Here is a 20,435-nt window from a genome sequence, read left to right on the forward strand (position 1 = left end):
GTTGGTACTGCTTCTTGGAAGGACATTTCTCAGCTCTATTCAAATGACTTGCACAGGAAATACAAGTTAGCTCCGAAGCTGACTAAAAAAGCTGTCAAACTGCCAGCTTTTTCAAAAATGAAAGTGGGTACTGCAGTTCGTGTGTTAAGCCACACAGTGGCAGCTGGTATTGACACACTTGTATTTTGTGGTAGTATGCCATTATCTGCAACTGGCACTTCAGACTTTTGTCAGAAAGTTAATGACATTTTTGATTTCTTTAATACATACAGTGTGAAAGGGCCTGTGCATCTAAGAAACTGTATTAGGAGTGATTCAGAGCGTCTGGATGTTCTACATGTGATGAAGCCATGGATTCACTCTTGGAAATTTGTAGGCTCTGATGGAAAAGATTACTCCCTGAGGATAAAATGTGTAAAGGGGCTTCTAAGCAATATATGTGCTTTGGAAATGCTTGCTGCCGAGGTACTGACTGGAACAAAATTGTACTTATTCTCACGTAAAATTAACCAAGACACATTGGAAAACTTTTTTTCAACTATGAGGCAGAGAGGTGGTTTTTGCAGCAACCCATTTCCAAGGCAGTTTTGTGCTGCATTTAACAACTGTACACTAAGCAAACTGATAAATTCCTCTAATGTGGCAAGCAGTAATTGTGAAGGAATTGACTGGGGTCAGGCAATACTGGACATGAAATCTGCTCAAACATTAAAGGTCTCTCAGTTGTTATGCAGTAGTGATACAAGTTCTGCAACAAAGCTACCAAATGTGGAAGTTCCAGCAGACCTTGAAGAACAAAACAGTATGAGATATGTGTTTGGTTACATATTGAAGAAACTTTTTTCTTTACATAATTGTGTCAAGTGCAGGAATCTACTTGTAGACAACAGCCAGGACTTAGATGCAAATGACAAATTTTATTGCCATTTCAAAAGTTACGAAGACAATTTTGAAGCTTGGTTATTTGCAGTGAAAATATTTGTTTATTTTTGAGGGATTGTGAAAATCAGATGGCATCAGTTTTTGATGAACATTCTCACAAGAAAAACTGTGGTGAATTATATGTAAACTTGTTGCTGGCTGTCCCAAGTTTTCCCCCTGGATGTTGTGAAGAAACTAAGCTGCTGTTAATCAAGATATTTGTTAAAGTGAGACTTGTTTACCGGCTCAAATATTGGAATCAAGACTTAGTTTCTAACAACAAGAAAGCAAATAAGAAACTGAAGTAGTTGGCTCATTTGGGCTGCTGATTTCTTTGGTATGTATTTCGTTCACTTCTGTTGTTAGTCACCTAATTTTCCTTGCTTCTTTCGTGTGATGACATTATTTTGTCAGCACCTTGTGCACTGACTGATTGATTGAAAATTATTCAAATATTTGGTTTTTCTTGAAATGTAGTGTAATCAGCTCATTATAATGTTTTTAGCATATTTCTCCCACTATTTTGCAGTTGCTTGTCTCACTTAGAATAATATAAAGATGAAGGTCGTACTTGTGGCAACGGGCGAAAATGACAAACGCAGTAGGCCTACAGTACGATAAACGAGCTGTCGGTCGTTTTTGCATGTAGAGGTACATGTATGTGCTTCCTACATGTAAATCTGTGTGTTTATAATCTTTTGATATCAACGTGGTAAGCTGCAATTCTGTCCAATGTCACAAGTGTTTCTTCACGAATGTGTTGTAGCTTGCCACTCTATTCATGATTTTTGTCCTTACTTGCGCTTTTTTTAGAATCATTTTTAGTAACATATATGCCTTCTGGTACCACACAAACCCTTGGAGCCAAGAAAATAACGCAAATAATTCGGAAATGAAGAAGGAAATGGATGCAAACAAACATTATGCTTACGACGCGTCTGACGTTCACCTTACCTGCCACTTGCAGTGCTAGTGTCGCTCCATCTGTCAAACGGCAACAATTTTTACAGCAGTGAGTGTCACGACTGTTATATTAGACTGTGGATACATTTTCTAATAGTAATCAATATGCTTTTACTCTCAAAAACAGAAGTAAATTAACATATAATAAGACAAATTATAATAGATTCTGACAAAAATATAAGAAAACATTTACAATTCGGTATCGACAAATACGGTAAAAAAATAACATCTCCCAGTTCCATTACAAAGTCTTGGTAGCATAACTATGACTGTGTAGCTAATATCTAAACCCCAGAAAGCACCAAGCTGGTATTCCGAAGGGGGTGTGGAATCTGAGAAACAACCAGTATTCAAGAATATTGCTATCAAAAAGATGTTTTTGGGAGTTAATTTGACAAACTTAACCACGATAGCCTCATGATACTTATTCAAGAAACTGGACTAAGCAATAAATGCTTGTGTGTGAAAAAATAAACGTGTTTGGAGTCCAGTGAACAACATGAGCCATAGGTAGCCTATATGAAATGTGATGTGATATGGCATCTAGGATATTTCGTTTGTTTCAGTGAAATATTTTGAGTGTGTGTTTTGATCATAATATGAAGTTTATTTTTTGTGGCTGGTAGCTTAGACTGTATTGTTTGCTAGGTGTACTTTAAGTCTAGGCCTACTGGAGATGGTGTTCGACTGGGGGAATGCTTGTGGCATACAAGATGTATATATGTGTTCATTTACATTGACAGGCTGATCTGTAGACTGGTGTAAACATATATCTAGGATAGGTTGGGTTGGTAGGTCATTCCATAGGTACATTTAAGTACCTATGTGAGGCTCCATTTTCGAATTGGGGTCTGGTATTTTCAAGTTTTTAATATATTTGAAGGACTAATAGAAAGAACATCCTGGGCCCAAAACTACCTTTTCTCACAGAGATCCTGTTAGTCCCTAGCATTTTATTTCGCTAACATTTACGTGTTATTAGTTAGGTGAGCAGTTGATTAGTTCTGTGTCTTATATCTCCACCACGTTAAGGGTGTTGTCGTTCATAAGCTTGGTATCACATTTTTAACTAATCCTGTTTTTGGCATTTCAAAGATTGATTTGGACACAACAGTTCATAACCAGTTCTTTGTCTTGCCTTTCTCCAACCAGTCAGTTGTAGAGAGGTCTGTGGTTTAACATGAACCCTAAAAACAGTGCAGTTTTTATATTAACAGATTATTTCCAGAGGTTAAAGAGTGATAAATGACAGAAGAAAGGGGTTGTGACATTTTGAAAACTTAAAGTAAGTGCAATTTTAGTGTATGCCTTCTTGGTCACTGTCCACGTTCTCAGACTAACATGTAAAAATCGTTTTATGTACTGTGATATCATGTCTTAGAGTTCAAGTTTGTTGTCTAGATAACAATAGGGGGAACAATCTTACACGTGAGGTGACATCAGTGCAAGAATCCAAATATTAAACAATGAAGTTATTAAGGAATTGTTTTATAAAGAAACAGTATGGCTGGTCACTACTGATAGTCAAGGAAGCAAGATCCCAGGAGGCCCTACTGCTGATTAACACTTTTAAAAGTGACACACTAATCTTATTTTTCAGAACTATTCATTCTTGTCCTCACATCCTGTCTGTCTGCGTGAGGTAGGAACTAAGTTAAGGGGCCATTGGAAGTGTTCTATTCCACCTGTCTCCTTTGACCCATGACATAATGGTGTTGTGTGTGTGTTTTTGAATTGGTTTGTGTTTGTTGAGTTTAACATGTGATATTGGGTTCATTATCACTATGGTAACATGGGTTTATTTGAGTCTGGGTAGCCAGTGCTGCAATGTGGATTTGGAAATCTTCATTTTTCAGTGATGGTTTTTTATGTGTGTGGCATTTTGTTAGGTTTGATTAGTTTTGTGTGTGTGTGTGTGTGTGTGTGTGTGTGTGTGTACTGGTAGCGGCGGTCAACCTAGGTGATTTTGTTGCATGCTTTTGTTGGTAATAAACTTTTATTTTGGTTTTAATCTGTAGTAATTCTGATGTTCTGTCTGTTTTACATTTATCGTACTTTGGTTGGTTTTAATTGATCTGGTGTATATACAGGTTTTTGCGTTTTCGAGTTGTTGAAGGTTTTGGTTTTTGTGGTGATTTTTGAGTTATGTTGGTGTGTGAAGTTTACATTGTTTTCATTATTATTATTATTATTATTATTATTATTGCTGGTAGGTATTGAGAGCTGCATTTGAGCTACATGGGTCAAGGGAAATGTCTGATTCCACTCTTCAGGTTGTAGCTATTGGTTCCTTGGTATCTGGGCTTCCTTTCAGCTGTATTGGTTCCTTGCTATCTGGGCTTCCTTTCAGCTGTAGAGGTCGAGGGAAACATCTGATTCTGCTTTTCGTGGCACTTAGGCAGTCTAAGGAGTACATGCGCTGATCATGAGAAAAGTACCTATTTTTGAAGGAAACACGTATTTCTGAAGATATAAGCATATATATGCGCTGAATGCCAAAAAATTTTTTATTTCAAAACTTGAGTGTTACGGTCATATCTGACGCGCTCTTCACCAAAAAAGTACTTATTTTTCATTTGGATGCAAAGAAAAAAATCAGTTAACTGTCTCAAAAAATTTTTTTGTATCAAAAATGACATATTGCATATGTATGCACGGAATTTAATTTTTTTTTTCCCTCTCTCTCTCTCTCTCTCTCTCTCTCTCTCTCTCTTTCTCTCTTTCTCTTCAAGAAAGGTGGAATTAATAACAAAATTGTGGAATGGGTTTTCCCCAAAACGTTGACACCAGAGAAATTCCGCCAGGTAGTTATTCAGCATAGCACAGTGAGTTCTGAAAGGCCTTATAGGATTTTTTTCTTTAGCTTTTTGCCAGACTGACTCCATGTGATTTGTGGTTGCGTTTGTAAAGGGATCGAGAAAATAGAAACAGTGAAAGTAATCTTACTTCAATGATAAAATGAAACTACAGAACAACCGCGGGAAATAGGGGGTCTAGCGCAAGGACAACCTAATTTTAACAATACAAAACATCACATCACATCACCCCTAAAAAAGTCTCACCCTACGACATAATGCTACAGCCACAAAGCCAGCAGGAATCATACAGTTCACTCGACCTATATAGCTCAAACCAAGCCCACAATACCAAAAAACGAACATCTGCAATAACGAAAATGGCACTTACGCAGTTTAGGGGGTACATGCGCTGATCATGAGAAAAATACCTATTTTTGAAGCAAACACATATTTCTTAGGATATAAGCATATATATGCACGGAATACCAAAAAAGTACTTATTTTCATATGGTGGTGGTGGGGGGCGGGGGGGGGGGGGGGGGGAAAGATTAATTAACTGTCTGCTTCCACCAGCTTATTCATGTTGCTATGCCAATATGCTGCAGACATTTTAATATATTTCTTCACAGAGTTCTTTAGCCATAGGTAATGCTGACAGTTTCATACATCCTTACCATGATAGCTATTGTTGGCTTTGCATATTGTTGCATATGGTATTTGTCCCTGTTGCTCACAGTTATGCATCTTGATCAGTGCGCCCAACAACCTATATTTTTCTGTTGAGGCTGTCCGTTTTGAAGTATCGTATATTACTGCGTGTGCCAAAATGGCGAGAAATTTTCCAGATTTGAGCAATTTGGTAATGGAAGATTTATACCATGTTATGGAGAACACCCGAAGCTCAATACAATGGGCTAGGCAACAAGGTCTTATGAAGAACGATATGGTGTGTGAAAATAGGTATTGTGTTGGATACAACGAGATGAAGCTGGAGAAAACTACAGGGAAAGATGGCGAAATTTGGAGCTGCTCCATTGGCAGGGACTGTAGAAAGAAATGTTCAGTCAGGAAAATGTCATTTTTTGCTGGCAGTCATTTAGACATTTCTAAAATTGTGCAACTGTCTTACATGTGGGTTTTCGATCTCAGTAGGCAAAAGTTTTTAATAAGGGAGCTCAAAATTGGCAGTGAGCACACTGTGTTCGATTGGTGCCAATTTTGTAGAGATATCTGCCATGAATATTTCTTAATTGAGCCAATAGTTTTGGGCGGCCCTGGCCATACTGTTGAAATAGACGAGAGCTGCTTCGTCAGCACCATCGAAGTCATAGGTGCGAGAGCAATGGGTCTTTGGTGGTTATGACGTTGAGACAAAGCAAAGCTTTATGGTTGCTGTGCCACAACGTGATGCTACCCATTTGCTGCCAATTTTGCAACAGTATGTTTTGCTACTGGAAACACAGCAGTTTCTGATTTGTGGCAACTTACAACACCATAGGTAACTTGGGCTACTTGTCGTTGCAGTGTGTGGCTGATTTCGATGAGTGATTTATGTCCAGCATTTTGATGATGTGATAGGTGAAAGCAGACAGTTGGTATTGATAAAAATCAAAATTTCTGTTATGTAAGCTAGGACTAGTGGGCCAGGGAAAAAAGTAACCAGTCGCTCGGTCATTTCAGAAAAAAATTGATATTTGCTGGATGAATTCCCGAATGTTTAATGGGTTTAAAGACATTTTTAAAAAAAATTTATTCTCAACATTTAGAAACAGTGGCTATTTTTTGCTTTTACAGGCATCTGTTTTTATATAAATTATTCAGTACTGAGTTGCCCCAGAAATTTCAAATAAGAATCATTAACTGGACTATAAATTAAAAACCATGATAACCATGCTGAATGTATTCCTTAATATAGGCCCTACTTTTAATGGCTCAAACTTGTTGATTGCAAGCTAAAAAAGCTCATTCTTTAAACTATTTAATTGAATAGATAAAAATTCTACTCGTCAAGCAGCGGCAGAACACATACATAAAAGACAGCTGTAATTAGCAAGCTTTTGGAGCCAGTGGCTCCTTCTTCAGGCAGAAGGGTGGAAGGGGAAGTAATCGAGTGAAGGAGAAAGACTGGAGAGGTCTAGGAAAAGGGGTAGATATTGGTTAAGTCACCCAGAACCGCGGGCCAGAGGAGACTTACCGTACGGGATGAGAAGGAAAGACATTACTTACGGTAAGTCTCCTCTGACCCGCTGTTCTGGGTGACTTTCCCGATATCTACCAATTTTCCTAGACGTCTCCAGTTCTCTTCCTTCACCCCTCTTCCGTCTTTTATGTGCGAGTTCTGCTGCCACTTGGTGAGTAGATTTTTTATCTACCCTAATTGTATTTTTCCATAGTAAGAGTAATTTCTCAGCCTTAATATTTATTGTGCTATTTCACTATACAGTATAACTACTTCTTATAGTGAGAAGCTTACACAAAATGTACACTATTTTAAAAAATTGATTTTTTGATTTTTTTCATTCTTTGACCTACAATATCTTTGTAAGGAGAGCAGATAAAAGTCTGAAAATTACACACTTAATGGATCTTCATGATATCAAACTTAAATTGGAAGTAACAAACAGAAAATATTGTGGGGAAGTGTAATCAAAGACTGCAATTTATTGGCAGTACGAAGGAGATTGCCTACACTACGCTTGTCCGTCCTCTTTTAGAATTCTGCTGCGCGGTGTGGGATCCTTGCCACATAGGACTGACAGAGTACATTGAAAAAGTTCAAAGAAGGGCAGCACATTTTGTATTATTGTGAAATATGAGAGAGAGTGTCACAGAAATGATAATGGATTTGGGCTGGACATAATTAAAAGAAACGCATTTTTTGTTGCAACAGAATCTTCTCATAAAATTCCAATCACCAACTTTCTCCTCTGAATGTGAAAATATTTTGTTGACACTGACCTACATAGGCAGAAACGATCACCACGATAGAATAAGGGAAATCAGAGCTCGAACGGAAAGATATAGGTGTTCCTTCTTTCTGCGCTCTATACGAGATTGGAATAATAGAGAACTGCGAAGGTGGTTCAATGAACCCTCTGCTAGGCACTTAAATGTGATTTGCAGAGTATCCATGTAGATGTAGACAAGCCTGTACAAATCTGTTTGTTGTCATCCCCCTTCCACCAACATCTATTCACTCACACTTAGTTAATAATGAGCCCTTGAAGTGTGCAGTTGAACAATGGAGTCTCAAAATAATGAGAATAGTTTTTCTAAGTGTTGGTTACTAACCTTGAAAACTCAATAGTGTGTCATTTAATTGCCAAAGTCAGGATAAATTTCTAAAGGACAAAAGCAAACCTTGGCAGTTGATGAATGTATAGTTCTTGCTGACTTTTCTGAAAACTATTTCTTTGTTGTTCAAGTGAAATACAAGGGCACCACTGGGTAAACAAACAGGCCACAGTTTGTCCATTTATGTTCTGTTATAAAGATCCAGATAAACTAGAGTCATAGTTTTTGTGTTGCAAATGATTACTTTGAGCACAAAGCTACAGCAGTGCATGCTTTTCACCTGCAGTTAACAAACTACGTAAAACAGCATGACAGTTCCATAAACAAACTGATGAACTTCTCTGATGGTGCTGCAAGCCAATATAAAAGCAAACAAATATTAATATCTCCTTTCTCAAAGAGAAAAAGACCGTTGGCTCGGTGCAGAATAGCACTTTTTTGCATCATGCCCTGGGAAGAGTGAGTGTGATGGCATAAAGGGTACAACAAAGTGAGCTGTCACAAAAGCTAGTCTGCAACGGACCTATGAGAACCAAATCTGGACACGTCAAGAAATGTTCACATTCTGTATAAAGAATAGGTAAAAGGGATTACGTATGTTTCATTAAATGTGAGGAAATACGAGAACTCTATGCCAATGTCTTGGAGGAAAGATTCAAAACTTGTCAGAAGGTTAAAGGCACCTGATCTTTTCATTGTTTTATACCTTAGTCATACAACTTGCTCAACTGTAAGTTCACATCAACATCCTCTGATAGTGAACGTCATCACTGTGGAAAACTTGTACCACTGACACTTCAAAGTAAGGACATAGTGGCTTGTGTCTATGACGAACAGTGGTGGATTGCCAAAGTTGGTAACATTGCTCGTCAAAACCAAGATGTGGATGTTACATTTTACCAGCACCAAGAACCCCATTTAAAAAATTTGAAAAGGATCAATTCGAGAGGCCCGTTAAAAATCATTAAAGGAGTTGTCTTCTCCCCTGGAATTTATGACTGTGACTAGGCGAACATTTAACCCTGTGCCCAACATGAGTGAAGAAATATCTCTGTTGTTCAATAAACAACATAGTAAAAACAAATAAGTTGAGAACGGGATAATGTAATGAATTGTCTCATTTTTTAAAGAGTTATCCTAGATATTTTTAAATTATGTAATTTATACACTGTTTCCATCAGCCCAGATATTGCAAACAGTAAGAAACATATTTTTGACTCATATTTGAAATTTTTTTGTCCATGGAATCTCAAGGTTGAAATTTATACAGAAGTTTGATATCATAAAGGTCTATTAAATGTGTAATTTTCAGATTTATATCTGGTCCATTAACAAAGATTTGCAGACCAAAGAATGAAAAAATTCAAAACATTTGTTTTTAAAGTGTTTTTAAGTATAAGCTTGTCATAATTGTTTCTCTAAAAAAAAAAAAGGTATCTATACTGAGTAGTGTAATACCACAAAATGTATTAAGGCTAAGAAACTACTCTTTGGAAAGATAGTATTAAAAATGGGTTTTTTAAATTTACAACCAACAACTTTGAGACATTAAAAGTGTATTCCCTAATACATTCAGCAGGGTGATCATGGTTTTAATTTATGGTCCAGTGTCTGCTGAAATAAATACCTCTTATATGAAAGGTCTGGCGCAATCCATTACCGAATAATTTAAAAAACCACAGACGCTTATAAAAGTGTAAGAATGCTTGCAGCCTGAAACAAAAATGGCTGCTCTTTCTAAACGATAACCAATAAATGTTTTTAAAAAATATTTTTGAGTCCACCAAACATGAAGGAATTCACCCAGCGAATTCTTTCTACGAGAATGCAGTTGTCTCTCTTTGTAATTTTATTGCTTTCTCAAGTATGTTTCCCTTTGGATACAAGTAATTGATAGTTTTATGGTTTGGATGGTGTACGATCTTCCACAGAATGCTTGTATTTACTTAATAGGCACACGTTTCAAAATCCAAATATTAGATCATTATTTCTCTGAAGGAAACATTTTTTCCAGTATAAATCCTAGAGGCAGAATTGTATTGTTTACATTGTGACTGCAGCACTACTTTTCTCTCACCTGTTGTATATAAATATTTCTGGAATAATTTTATCACCTGTTTAACAGGACACTAATGACAGCAGCGGAGAAGCTTGCCACTGTTCCTGATGGGGATATCGACCCAGAAGGAACATTTAAGTATGTTCTAATAGGTGTCTTTGGTCCAGAGGGTCCTGATGGCAAAGAACCGAGCAAATTAGTGGTCAGTAACTGGTAAACTAATATTTGGTCAACTTTGTGATACATTATTATTTGAGAGACAGTCGTTAGCATCATTTTTCAATTTTCTCAGTTGAATTTTTCTTTTGATGTCGGTGACTTCCAATGGGGAATTGTAGCCTAAGGTTGGTTGTTATCTGCATAACATAGTGTTTCAGTGTTTACTGTTAAATTGGAAGGGAGATGGTGGATGGTGATACAACTGAAAACACACAAAAAATTTTCACTGAAACACTGTTGAACTACAGTTATGGCCCTGTGTGCTATGGTATCTTTGTCAGATAGTGTTGACAGAGGACATGAAAAAGCATTCAAAGAAGAGCAACTTATGTTGTTTTATTGCTAAGAAGGGGGAGTGCGCCATGGACATGCAGGGTGTGTACGACCCGGAAGAGCCGGGGAAAAACCCGGGAAATTTTTCATTGTTTTTGTTTTCAGTTAAATTTGTGTAATTTTGATTGGTAAGAACCAATACTCTAACAAAGGATATTTCTGTGTCTCAATACTGCAGCAATAAAACATGAACAAGAGAAAAAACGAAAATAAAACTTAAATTTCAAGGGAAATGCACCATATACAGCAACAAAACGGTGCTCATACAAGTGTCCGCCAACAGTAAAATGCGTCAAAGGCTTTAGGAAGACTGTGCAATGCTTTGTAACAGCAAATTGCCTCTGCTGAGCGTGACGTCACAACTGTTTACATTAAATTCATTTTAACAGTTACGAGCTCGATCATGTACATGCACAGTTGAGTAGTACCTTCTCCCGCTTCTGGCTACAGAAATTGTTGGCTGTGTAAGCAGTCGCAGCAAGCAGCTAGATGCTACTGGGAAAAATTTTACTGGAGCGCCCAAGCTGCCAGATTTATACATGCGCAGGAGGTCCAAATCTAGGGAGGGGGGGCAAATTCATATTCTTGAGGGGGGGGGGGGGGGAGGAAACCTTGTTTCACAAAGCGACTCGCATCCTGCGCATGTTAGTTTGTTAGTTTATCGATTATTCATATTACGTTGAAACTCATCCCTGTCGGTTTTTGAACATTTTTAACACATTCTAAGTTGATTTTGAATGAATCGTAAGTTGATTTGTGAATGCGTGCGTAGTGTACATGTTTCCTCTGTCAGTGGAATCTGACAGAGCTGAGCGAAGTAAGGCTGAACGGATGAATGCCAACCGCTGTCTGATTGTGTGGTTGATTGTGTTTGCGAATGATGAGCGTTGTTGTAATTACTAGCGGAATCCATAGATTCAGATTACAGGAGTGGAAATAAACGAATAACAGGTAAGAATGATTACGTATTACGTTCTCGGTGTATACAAGAAAATGAAATTTTGACAAAAAATTTTTGGGCAGATCGCTATACTAGTAAGGGCGAGTTGTACAGTCCACAGCTAGCAGCTACTTTAAGTTTCTAGTTCACCTTTATCTCTCCCCATATTTTTTTATCTTTCATTTTCATTTCAACCTCATGTTACACTTTCCACCTTCTAATACCATGTCACCCTCACAACACCCCCACAAAAAAATGGTCTTTAAGTATGTCTGCTTGTGTCTGTATATGTGGTCTTTAAATATGTCTGCTTGTGTCTGTATATGTGTGGATGGATATGTGTGTGTGCGCGAGTGTATACCCGTCCTTTTTTTCCCCCTGAGGTAAGTCTTTCCACTCCCGGGATATATATATATATATATATATATATATATATATATATATATAATTTTTTTTTTAACGTCCTATCTCAAACGCTCGAGGGGATGGCGGGGTATTGCCCCGGTTCGGAAAGATTAGAGATCCGGGACCGATGCGCAGAACAGTCTGAATTACAGTTGGGAAGTGTGTAGTCTCCACGTGACCCATTTTTACATTTAGTGTTTTTGCTGTTTCCTCTTCATTTACTGCTCCCACGTCAAATGAAGACAAAACAGATTTCTGTGGCCGGGAGCTATCAAGTGAATTAAAATACATTCACATAATTATGGAAGGCTAAACTGTGTTATTAGTAGCAGATTTTATTTTATTTCCATCTTTCTGACAGTCAAGCGTTAATTGCCTTTTAGAACAATGAAGTTATTTTTGTTGGTTTGCCAAAGTTATTTTCTTTCATTGATCTTTTCCACTAAGGCAGACAATATAATTGAGACAAAGTGTTTAATTCCACACACTGTGTTTGCTGCATTTCAAGTGCACATTTTCAACTTGTAGCACATTTGGCATTACGCCATAATAAAGAACCAAATATGAGACAGGACAGTACTGGTACTCCAAGAAAATTTACATCCCAAAAACCACATAGAAAAGCTTAATAACAGGTCGTGGGATTCTGGACATACAAATTTGCACTTTAAATGTGAACATTTTAGTATGGGTCATGAAATTCTGATTCTCTTGGAGTATCCTCTGATGTCTTGTTTCTTACATAATGTAATATCTTTTATTGTTTCACACGTACGAACATGCGGGCTCCCTACGACATCGTAGCTGCGCTTGCGCAGTGATGCCTGTCGTCTGGCGCTCTCTGGCAACTGCAGAAACGAACCTATTTCTAACAGGTCATGGGAAAATATTTCGAAGGGTGGGTTGAAAATCGTTACCATCAAAGTACCATTCTAGCAGTTACACCAGAATTATGTGAGATAATATACGATGAATTTCTTAAATCACAAAGTGTTTGACTCTCATTTAAAAATCAACTCTTTGATGATGAGCCATTTAGATGAATTTTGAGCCTGGAAGATCAGACATTTATGTCGTTATTAAAAATTTTACTGGCACCTTTGTGTGATACATCTTAAATTGTAATACGCGCATAAAAGACCAACATTTTATGTGAAAGCTTAGCTTCTCTTGCAGCGTATTAATCTGATAGACCAATATTATATGTGAAGGCTTTGCGTTTCGTTTAGCAACACTATTTACATTAATTTGAACCATTAACTTTTTCTGTTTGTGTGTTCGCGCTACTTAACAGTGATGTTGCTGTTGGTTGACTACATCACGTGTCCTAAGCTCTGAATACCTGCTGTGATCGGCTGGCGAAATCGCATGAAATGAGCTATGACTAACTTACAAAAGCGCATCCCAATCTCAATTTCAATGCTTTGGAAAGTAACATGCGGTGTTTGGTGGAATTCGAGTTCATACTTTCCTAATACAAAAATATGCAGCATACATGTTGCTGCACATCAAAGATCTTTCCAAAATGCGTGTTTTTTTTTTTTTTTTTTTTTCCCCTAAAGCGCCAGGACATTCTACGCCCGTGTATAAAACCATAATCAAAGGACTTATAAGTTATACAGTTCCGAGAGAAAATATACCGTCAGTTAACAGGGAAAAAGTATGTTTTCACTTGGGAGAAAGTGTATTTTTGACTGAGAAATCTGGGAATTTTTTTTCCTTGTCCGCGTATACCCTGACATGATATACAAGTTGGGGTGACAGTCATTAAAACAAAGGTGTTTTTTGTTATGATGAGATGTTTTCAGGAAATTTCCTCTGAATGGCAAAATATTTTGTTGGCACCCACCTACATAGGGAGAAATTATTATCGTGATAAAGTAAGAGAAATCAGAGCTCCCACAGAAAGATTTAAATGATATTTTTCCCCAGTGCTGTTGAAGAGTGGAATGTTACAGAAATAGTCTGAAGGCTTTTCGATGAATCCTCTGCCGAACACTTAAGGATACAGGATACTTATAAATGGTGGAAAAATCAAAATTTTTTAAATGACTTTATTAAATTCTATAGTCTTTCCTGATTACATTGATATATACACTGTAGGGTTTGAAATGAAAAAAGACCTATACATACCAAATTTTAAAGTTACGGTCATGTACGAGGTGCGGCAATAAAGTAATGAGACTGATTTTCTTTGCAAGGTGTGGCACCCCTGCAGGCTTGCGTAGGCACAATATCTGTGACCTTGGTCTATAAGCCGCTTCTAGTCCAAGCGGCATGTTGAAGCAACTGCTCAGTCACGAGTTGTGCTGTAATAAGTTAACACGTGTTAGTGTCTCTCATCACAGAAATGGAACTGCATAATATTGCGCAACAGTATGCCATTTCTTTTTGCGTTAAATTGAGTGAAAACGCGACGACAACTTACGGTAAGCTTAAGAAGGCTTTTGGAGAGGAGGTTATGTCAAAAGCTCAAGTTTTTGATTGGCATAAAATGTTTAGTGAAGGCAGAAGAAATGTTGAAGATGAAGACTGCAGTGGACGACTGTCAACCTCACGGACGGGTGCATGAACTCGTAAAATCTGATAGAAGTTTATCCATGAAAATGATTGCAGGAGAACTGCACATCAATTGAGGAACGGTTCGTCTAATAATAACATTGCTGATAATTGGATTCTGCATCACGATAATGCACTATCCCATACTGCTCTGTCAGTACAGTAATTTTTTACCTCAAAACAAATTTCGGTACTACCAGAGCCACCTTATTCACCAAATATTGCTCCGTGCAACTTTTTTCTCTGTGAAAGAGTCAAAATGGCGGTCAAGGACACCATTTTCAAATAACACAAGATGTCCCAAGAGCTGTGACGAAGGTCTTGGAGGATATTACAGAAGATTAGTTCCAGAAATGTTACCATCAATGGCAGAAGTGCTAAAGAAAGTGTGTGCAATCAGAAGGGAACTTTGAAGGAGACAACACGAAAATTGACTAAAACTGTAAGCAACATTTTTTTTCACATCAGTGTCATTACTTTACATTCGCACCTTGTATACTGCCATGCCCCCTTTATTTCTGTTACAGAAACCAGTATTATTTTGAAAAGAACTGTGCACTTTCTTTCTGTTTCCAGCGATTATATGTATGATACATTGTATATGTTGGTAACAGTGCAGGTTTCTAGCGTCTGTAAATGATTATCTTTGCAAGTATTTACTTTTGTGTTCTGAAGCAGTTTGTTCACATGTTAATAAACGTTTGTTTCCCAAGTGCTACATATATTTGTGGAAATACATATTTTTTAGTGTGCCACACATCAAGAAATTCAATAAAAGGAAATTCTGTGGTAAACAGTTGACAAACAAAACAAGCCACACTGTTGAAAGTAACCTACGTGTCAGTTCTTCAGTGAAGAAATTCACATGTGGCACGCCTCCTGGTGATTCAAATTTTTGTGTTAAAAATGACGCTGTTTGTAGTGGATTTGTTGTTGTTGGTGTGGGTATCTTATCTTCTTTGATAAAGGAAGTGGAAAAATGTAAACAATGTGATGGTGTAGGCTGTCTGGAACTAACTGAACAACAAAGTAGCAGGAAGGGTTTAGCGCCAAAATTAGTTGGTCTGTGTAGATCCTGTAATAAATCTACCTCGAAAATGACTTCGAACATTGTGCATAATTCATATGATGTGAATTTGAAGTTAGTGTACGCAATGCGTGCAATAGGAAAAGGAAAAAAAGGCTGCACAAACGTTCTGTCATTTGATTGATCTTCCTCCTCCCAGTAGGTTCAGCAAGTACATAAGAATACTTTTAGGTGCCTTGACGGTTGTGTCTAAAGCATCTATGAAATGTGCAGTAGAAAAAACTGTTAATATTAGTGAAACAAGGGACATTGCTGTTGCACTTGATGGGACATGGCAACATCGAGGACATCGTTCCTTGAATGGTGTTTTAAGTGCTACTTCTGTGGAGAATGGAAAAGTTTTTGATGTTGAGTGCTTATCTAATTATTGCCACACCTGCCATAGTAACACTGAAGGACATATTGAACATCAGTGTTATAATAATTATGATGGTTACAGTAGAGGTATGGAGAGTGATGGAGCTCTAAAATGATTTCAGAGGTCAGTGCCCGTTCATAACCTTAGATATACAAAGTACCTAGGTGATGGGGAATCTAAAGCTTTCAATAAAATTAATGAGTTCAATGTTTATGGTAATAGCTTCGTAACAAAACTGGAGTGTTGTGGACATGTGCAAAAGAGGATGGGTGCTAGATTGAGGAAGCTAAGAAGAGAAATGAAAGGAAAATTGCTATCTGATGGAAAATCTCTGTCTGGCTGAGACAGATTGACAGAAACTGAAATAGACCTCCTTCAGAGGTATTAAGGACTGGCCATTAGACAAACTGCACCTCTGAATGATGATACAGCAATGAGGAAAGCTGTATGGGCCACCTACTTTCATAAGTTGTCCACAGATGACCACACTGTTCATGGACTTTGCCCTAAAGGAGTAGATTCTTAGGTGTGCTTACCAAAAAGCAAAAGAAAGTGGTCAAATATACTATCAAAATATCATAAGCATTATCTTCTTGAGCCTGTTATGAATGAAATAAAACCAATTTTTAGAGACCTGAGTGGACCCTGTTTTGCTTAGTACCACATTTACTAGAATCTAAGATGCACCTGAAAAATGAGACTCGAAATCCAGGAAAAAAAAATTTCCCGAATCTAAGCCGCACCTGAAATTTGAGACTTGAAATTCAAGGGGAGAGAAAAGTTTTAGGGCGCACCTCCAAATCGAAACAAAGTTGGTCCATTGTAATATGAGACACAATTTAGGTCAAATGAATGACGATACAGCTACAGTAGTTTGGTTCGAGTCGTAAGCTCAGTAGTTAAGCTTTACCAGGTAGCCATTACTATGCGTCAGGCGCTCCGTCCGTATTATACGGGTACCCTTCCTCTTTCGCGTACTTCGTTAGCGAAACAATGGCAAGAGACTGCTATTTACTGTTACCTACACTCCTGCTTTCTTTGAGAATGATCAACAAGAACCAAATAATAGACAGCGTACGATAGAAGATATTCTGAACGGGAGTTTAGTGAAAATTTTTCTCTGTTTGAAAATCTTTGCAGGCACCTTGTTAGTACATCAGATTCTGCACTGAAATTAGTCATCTTAGATTTAAAAATCTAGTCAATTGCCGTGCTTCATTTCTGACTGTATCACTATTAGGCATAAGAATAATACAAATATAAATATGGGATGATATCTATATTTTTCCGTGTTTGCTGTTGTCTCACTCTAGTTTCGTAGTTTATTAGGCAGACAGGATTTAAATGAGTTAGCAGCAAACACGAAAGAATACATGGCAAAATGTTTATATTCTAATTATTCTTATGTGAAGAGAATACTACATGCTATTCACAATTCATAAAAGTTCCTGTAAGGAACCATCTCTTCTCACAGTTAGGAAAAAATTCAGAACGTAGAGTTGGCCATATTGACAAACATCCCAAACAGTCTTGCCAGTCGGATTTTCGTAGTGCATTGAAATGCTGCTACATTCAAAGGTGCACAATACGGAATTTGTATTTACTTCGTTGGAAAATGTATGAAAATGCAGTGGTCGAAACTCGAGGCGGAGGAAAAACTTGTCTGCCACCCCTTTTTCTTTTTCTTTTTTTTTTTTTTAATACACTCATGCAGAGGGTTTGGCGCCAGTATTTATCTTTGTGCCTGCAAAGCATGCCTGTGTAGCGCTACATATATTCGACAGCAGAAGTTAGTTGTGGCGGCACCTACCAACATTTTCCAGAACTTCCGCTTACTTTGCACTCAATTCTAAGCCGCAGGCGATTTTTTGGATTACAAAAACTGGAAAATAAGTGCGGCTCAGATTCGAGTAAATACGGTAAATGTCTTCATGGGGGCACTCAGAATACAAATGAAAGTTTCAACCATTCCATACGGGAAAGATTACTCAAGAATGTTTTTGTAGGAATAAATACATTAATAGTTGGTGTACTAGATGGTGTGCTATGTTTCAATGATGGAGTGATAGGAAGGTAGGAAGTCCTGAGAAATTTAGGCATAAAATGTGGCTCTAATATGAAAGATCAATTTCTTCTGTGTGACAGACAACGGGTGCATGAAGCTGAAAGATTCGCTCTTCAAGTTACCAAAGAAGCAAGAAGTGCTAAAAGGAATGCCAAGAGGAAGCTTGAAGATTAAGAAAGGCTGCAGGATGTAGACTATGCTTCAGGAATTTTCTGAGGCACAGTTTAATTGGACTCATATGTTCATTCGCAATTTCCCGCAAGTTGTTTTCTTCAGAATTCAGGTACAAATATTTCCTAAAATTTATAAAGCATTGCCCTAATTTTTTCTGTAACTTTCGGTAGTCCATACTTATGTAGTAGACCTAAGCTTTATTGCAGAATCAGCTAAATCATAGAAAAAATAACATTTTTATTAGGAAAAAATTATAAATATTAAATGTAAGATGTGATACTTTTTTAACCTTGTAATATACGTAATAGGTGGAATTAAATAGGTCTAGTACCTCAGCCATGTCATGCATGTCTTTTAAAAATTTGGTCTCCTTCAAATGTATAACATTGGATTAAATGGTACCTCAGTTTGAGGAAGAATTTCCTTGTTACTTTTTTTAAATAACTCTAAGCAGGTTCAAAAATATTCAAAATACTTCTAATTTGTTTAGAAAGTGTGCTCTATTACCTGATATCAACAAAAAAATCTTAAAACATATACATTATAAACAGTGCCTGAAAGAAATAGGTGTTGATTTTTACATAATATTGAGCTGGAAAAATGCCGTGTATCCTTGAGTGTGAACTGCCAGATAGCTGTGTAGATTTACACGAGAAATATCGTCTGGTTTGCACTGATGATGTAATGATGTGAGGGGGCTGAATGCATTTTTTTTTTCCAAATTTAATGTGCCATTATCAACAGAATGATTGCATGCAGATCATTATATTGGCATGTGAGGTTTTGGGATTGACATTTATTTTTTTTATCGCGTATCTTGAGACTTTGAGCCAAAGCTCATGGGACGAGGTGGTACCTAGTTTACAGAAAGCTGAATATAAAATTTATAAACAAAAAATTACAGAATTAATAAAATATGAAATTAAGAGAAATTAGGATAAATTACATGTTGCATAGAGAAGTTCTCATGTATTGTGAGGGTCTCCTGTGCGGAATTCTAGCATACCACAAGGTAACCTTTGTGTGTGGATTTGAATACTTAGGTGTATCACTCTTTTTTTCTGCCATGCTGGGAAATTTGGAAAAAAAAAACCTGGAGAAATCTTGTTTTCTGTCTCAGTAGATGAAACAGTTTGTTTACTGAGATTTCCTGCATCGTCGCTGGCTGGGTACAGCTTAATACATGCACCGCTTCCCTACTCCCTCATTCTTACTGCTTCTCCACTTCCTACCACTCCCCTCAGCTTGCAGTCAGTGCTGCCACCACTTCTTGCCACTAGCCTAGTAGCTGCCGATGGGAGGCGTGAGGGGTGGTTGGTTTTGATATGATTCTTGGAGATTGTTGACCCAGTGGCTGGAGACAACGGTCATATGTGCACGAGTTGTGTCTGAGTGATTGTGTGAATATGTGTGTGTGTGTGTTATTTTCCAAGAAAGGCTATGGCCAAAAATTTAGTTGTGAGAGTGTGATTGTCTTTTCTACGTGTCTGTCCATGGTTCAGTGATCATCTTTACGGTGAGTTGCTACCTATCTTCATTAGCATTAATTCTCAGAGTATTTGCACAAATTGATGGATTTATCACCACCATCTCATTTCGTCAACATAATGTCAGTGACTTGTGTAAAGCTGCCCACATGAATGGACTTCCATGATGGGCCAAAACCACAGGCCATTTCTGTGGGTCTCTCTAACGGATTGGGTCTGCCGATTTGAAGCCCATCGTTTCCCAATAATGTGCAAGCCCTGCTCATCGGATCTAGTCTCGCCGATCTGCTCCCAGGCCGGCTCTGTTTGTGTGTGGTATAATGCAGTGGGTTTTCATGATTTATCCGAGGACTCAGGACTGTGGTGCTCCTCGGCAGGCCAGAGGCCACGGGCGATGGATTTCAGGAATTGTGATTTTCTCACTGCAAGTACACTGTGCGGTACATTGTTTTATAAACATTTTATTTATTGTAGTACATTTTGGGGCTTAGAAAATAATTTATTCAGGATGTACATATCTTTTTTTTTTTTTTACAAACATTCAGTACGCGAAACATGAGTGACCCGGCAGACATCAATACAATAATCGAATTCGTGCCATACCTGTCCCAGCATGGCATCGTCGATTGTGATATTTGTTTCTCGTATTCTCTCCCGGAGCTCCGCTACATCACGTGGTAGAGACCATACATACACCGGATCTTAAATGTGTCCCCACAGAAAAAAAGTCACACGGAGTGAGGTCTGGTGATCAGGGAGGCCATTTCATGAAA

The 20,435-nt window shown here is 37.7% G+C and overlaps 1 long non-coding RNA gene across 1 annotated transcript in view; it reads left to right on the forward strand.

The window, feature by feature from the left end:
- The first annotated feature begins 1,198 nt into the window (after positions 1-1,198).
- LOC124620189 overlaps positions 1,199-20,435 on the forward strand; it is a 41,735-nt gene continuing 22,498 nt past the window's right edge. Inside the window, exons 1-2 of the long non-coding RNA XR_006980170.1 lie at positions 1,199-1,258; positions 10,102-10,237. This is a non-coding gene — a long non-coding RNA (uncharacterized LOC124620189). The remainder of the gene's footprint in view (positions 1,259-10,101; positions 10,238-20,435) is intronic.

Source organism: Schistocerca americana, chromosome 1, assembly GCF_021461395.2.
Source record: "Schistocerca americana isolate TAMUIC-IGC-003095 chromosome 1, iqSchAmer2.1, whole genome shotgun sequence".
NCBI lineage: Eukaryota > Metazoa > Arthropoda > Insecta > Orthoptera > Acrididae > Schistocerca > Schistocerca americana.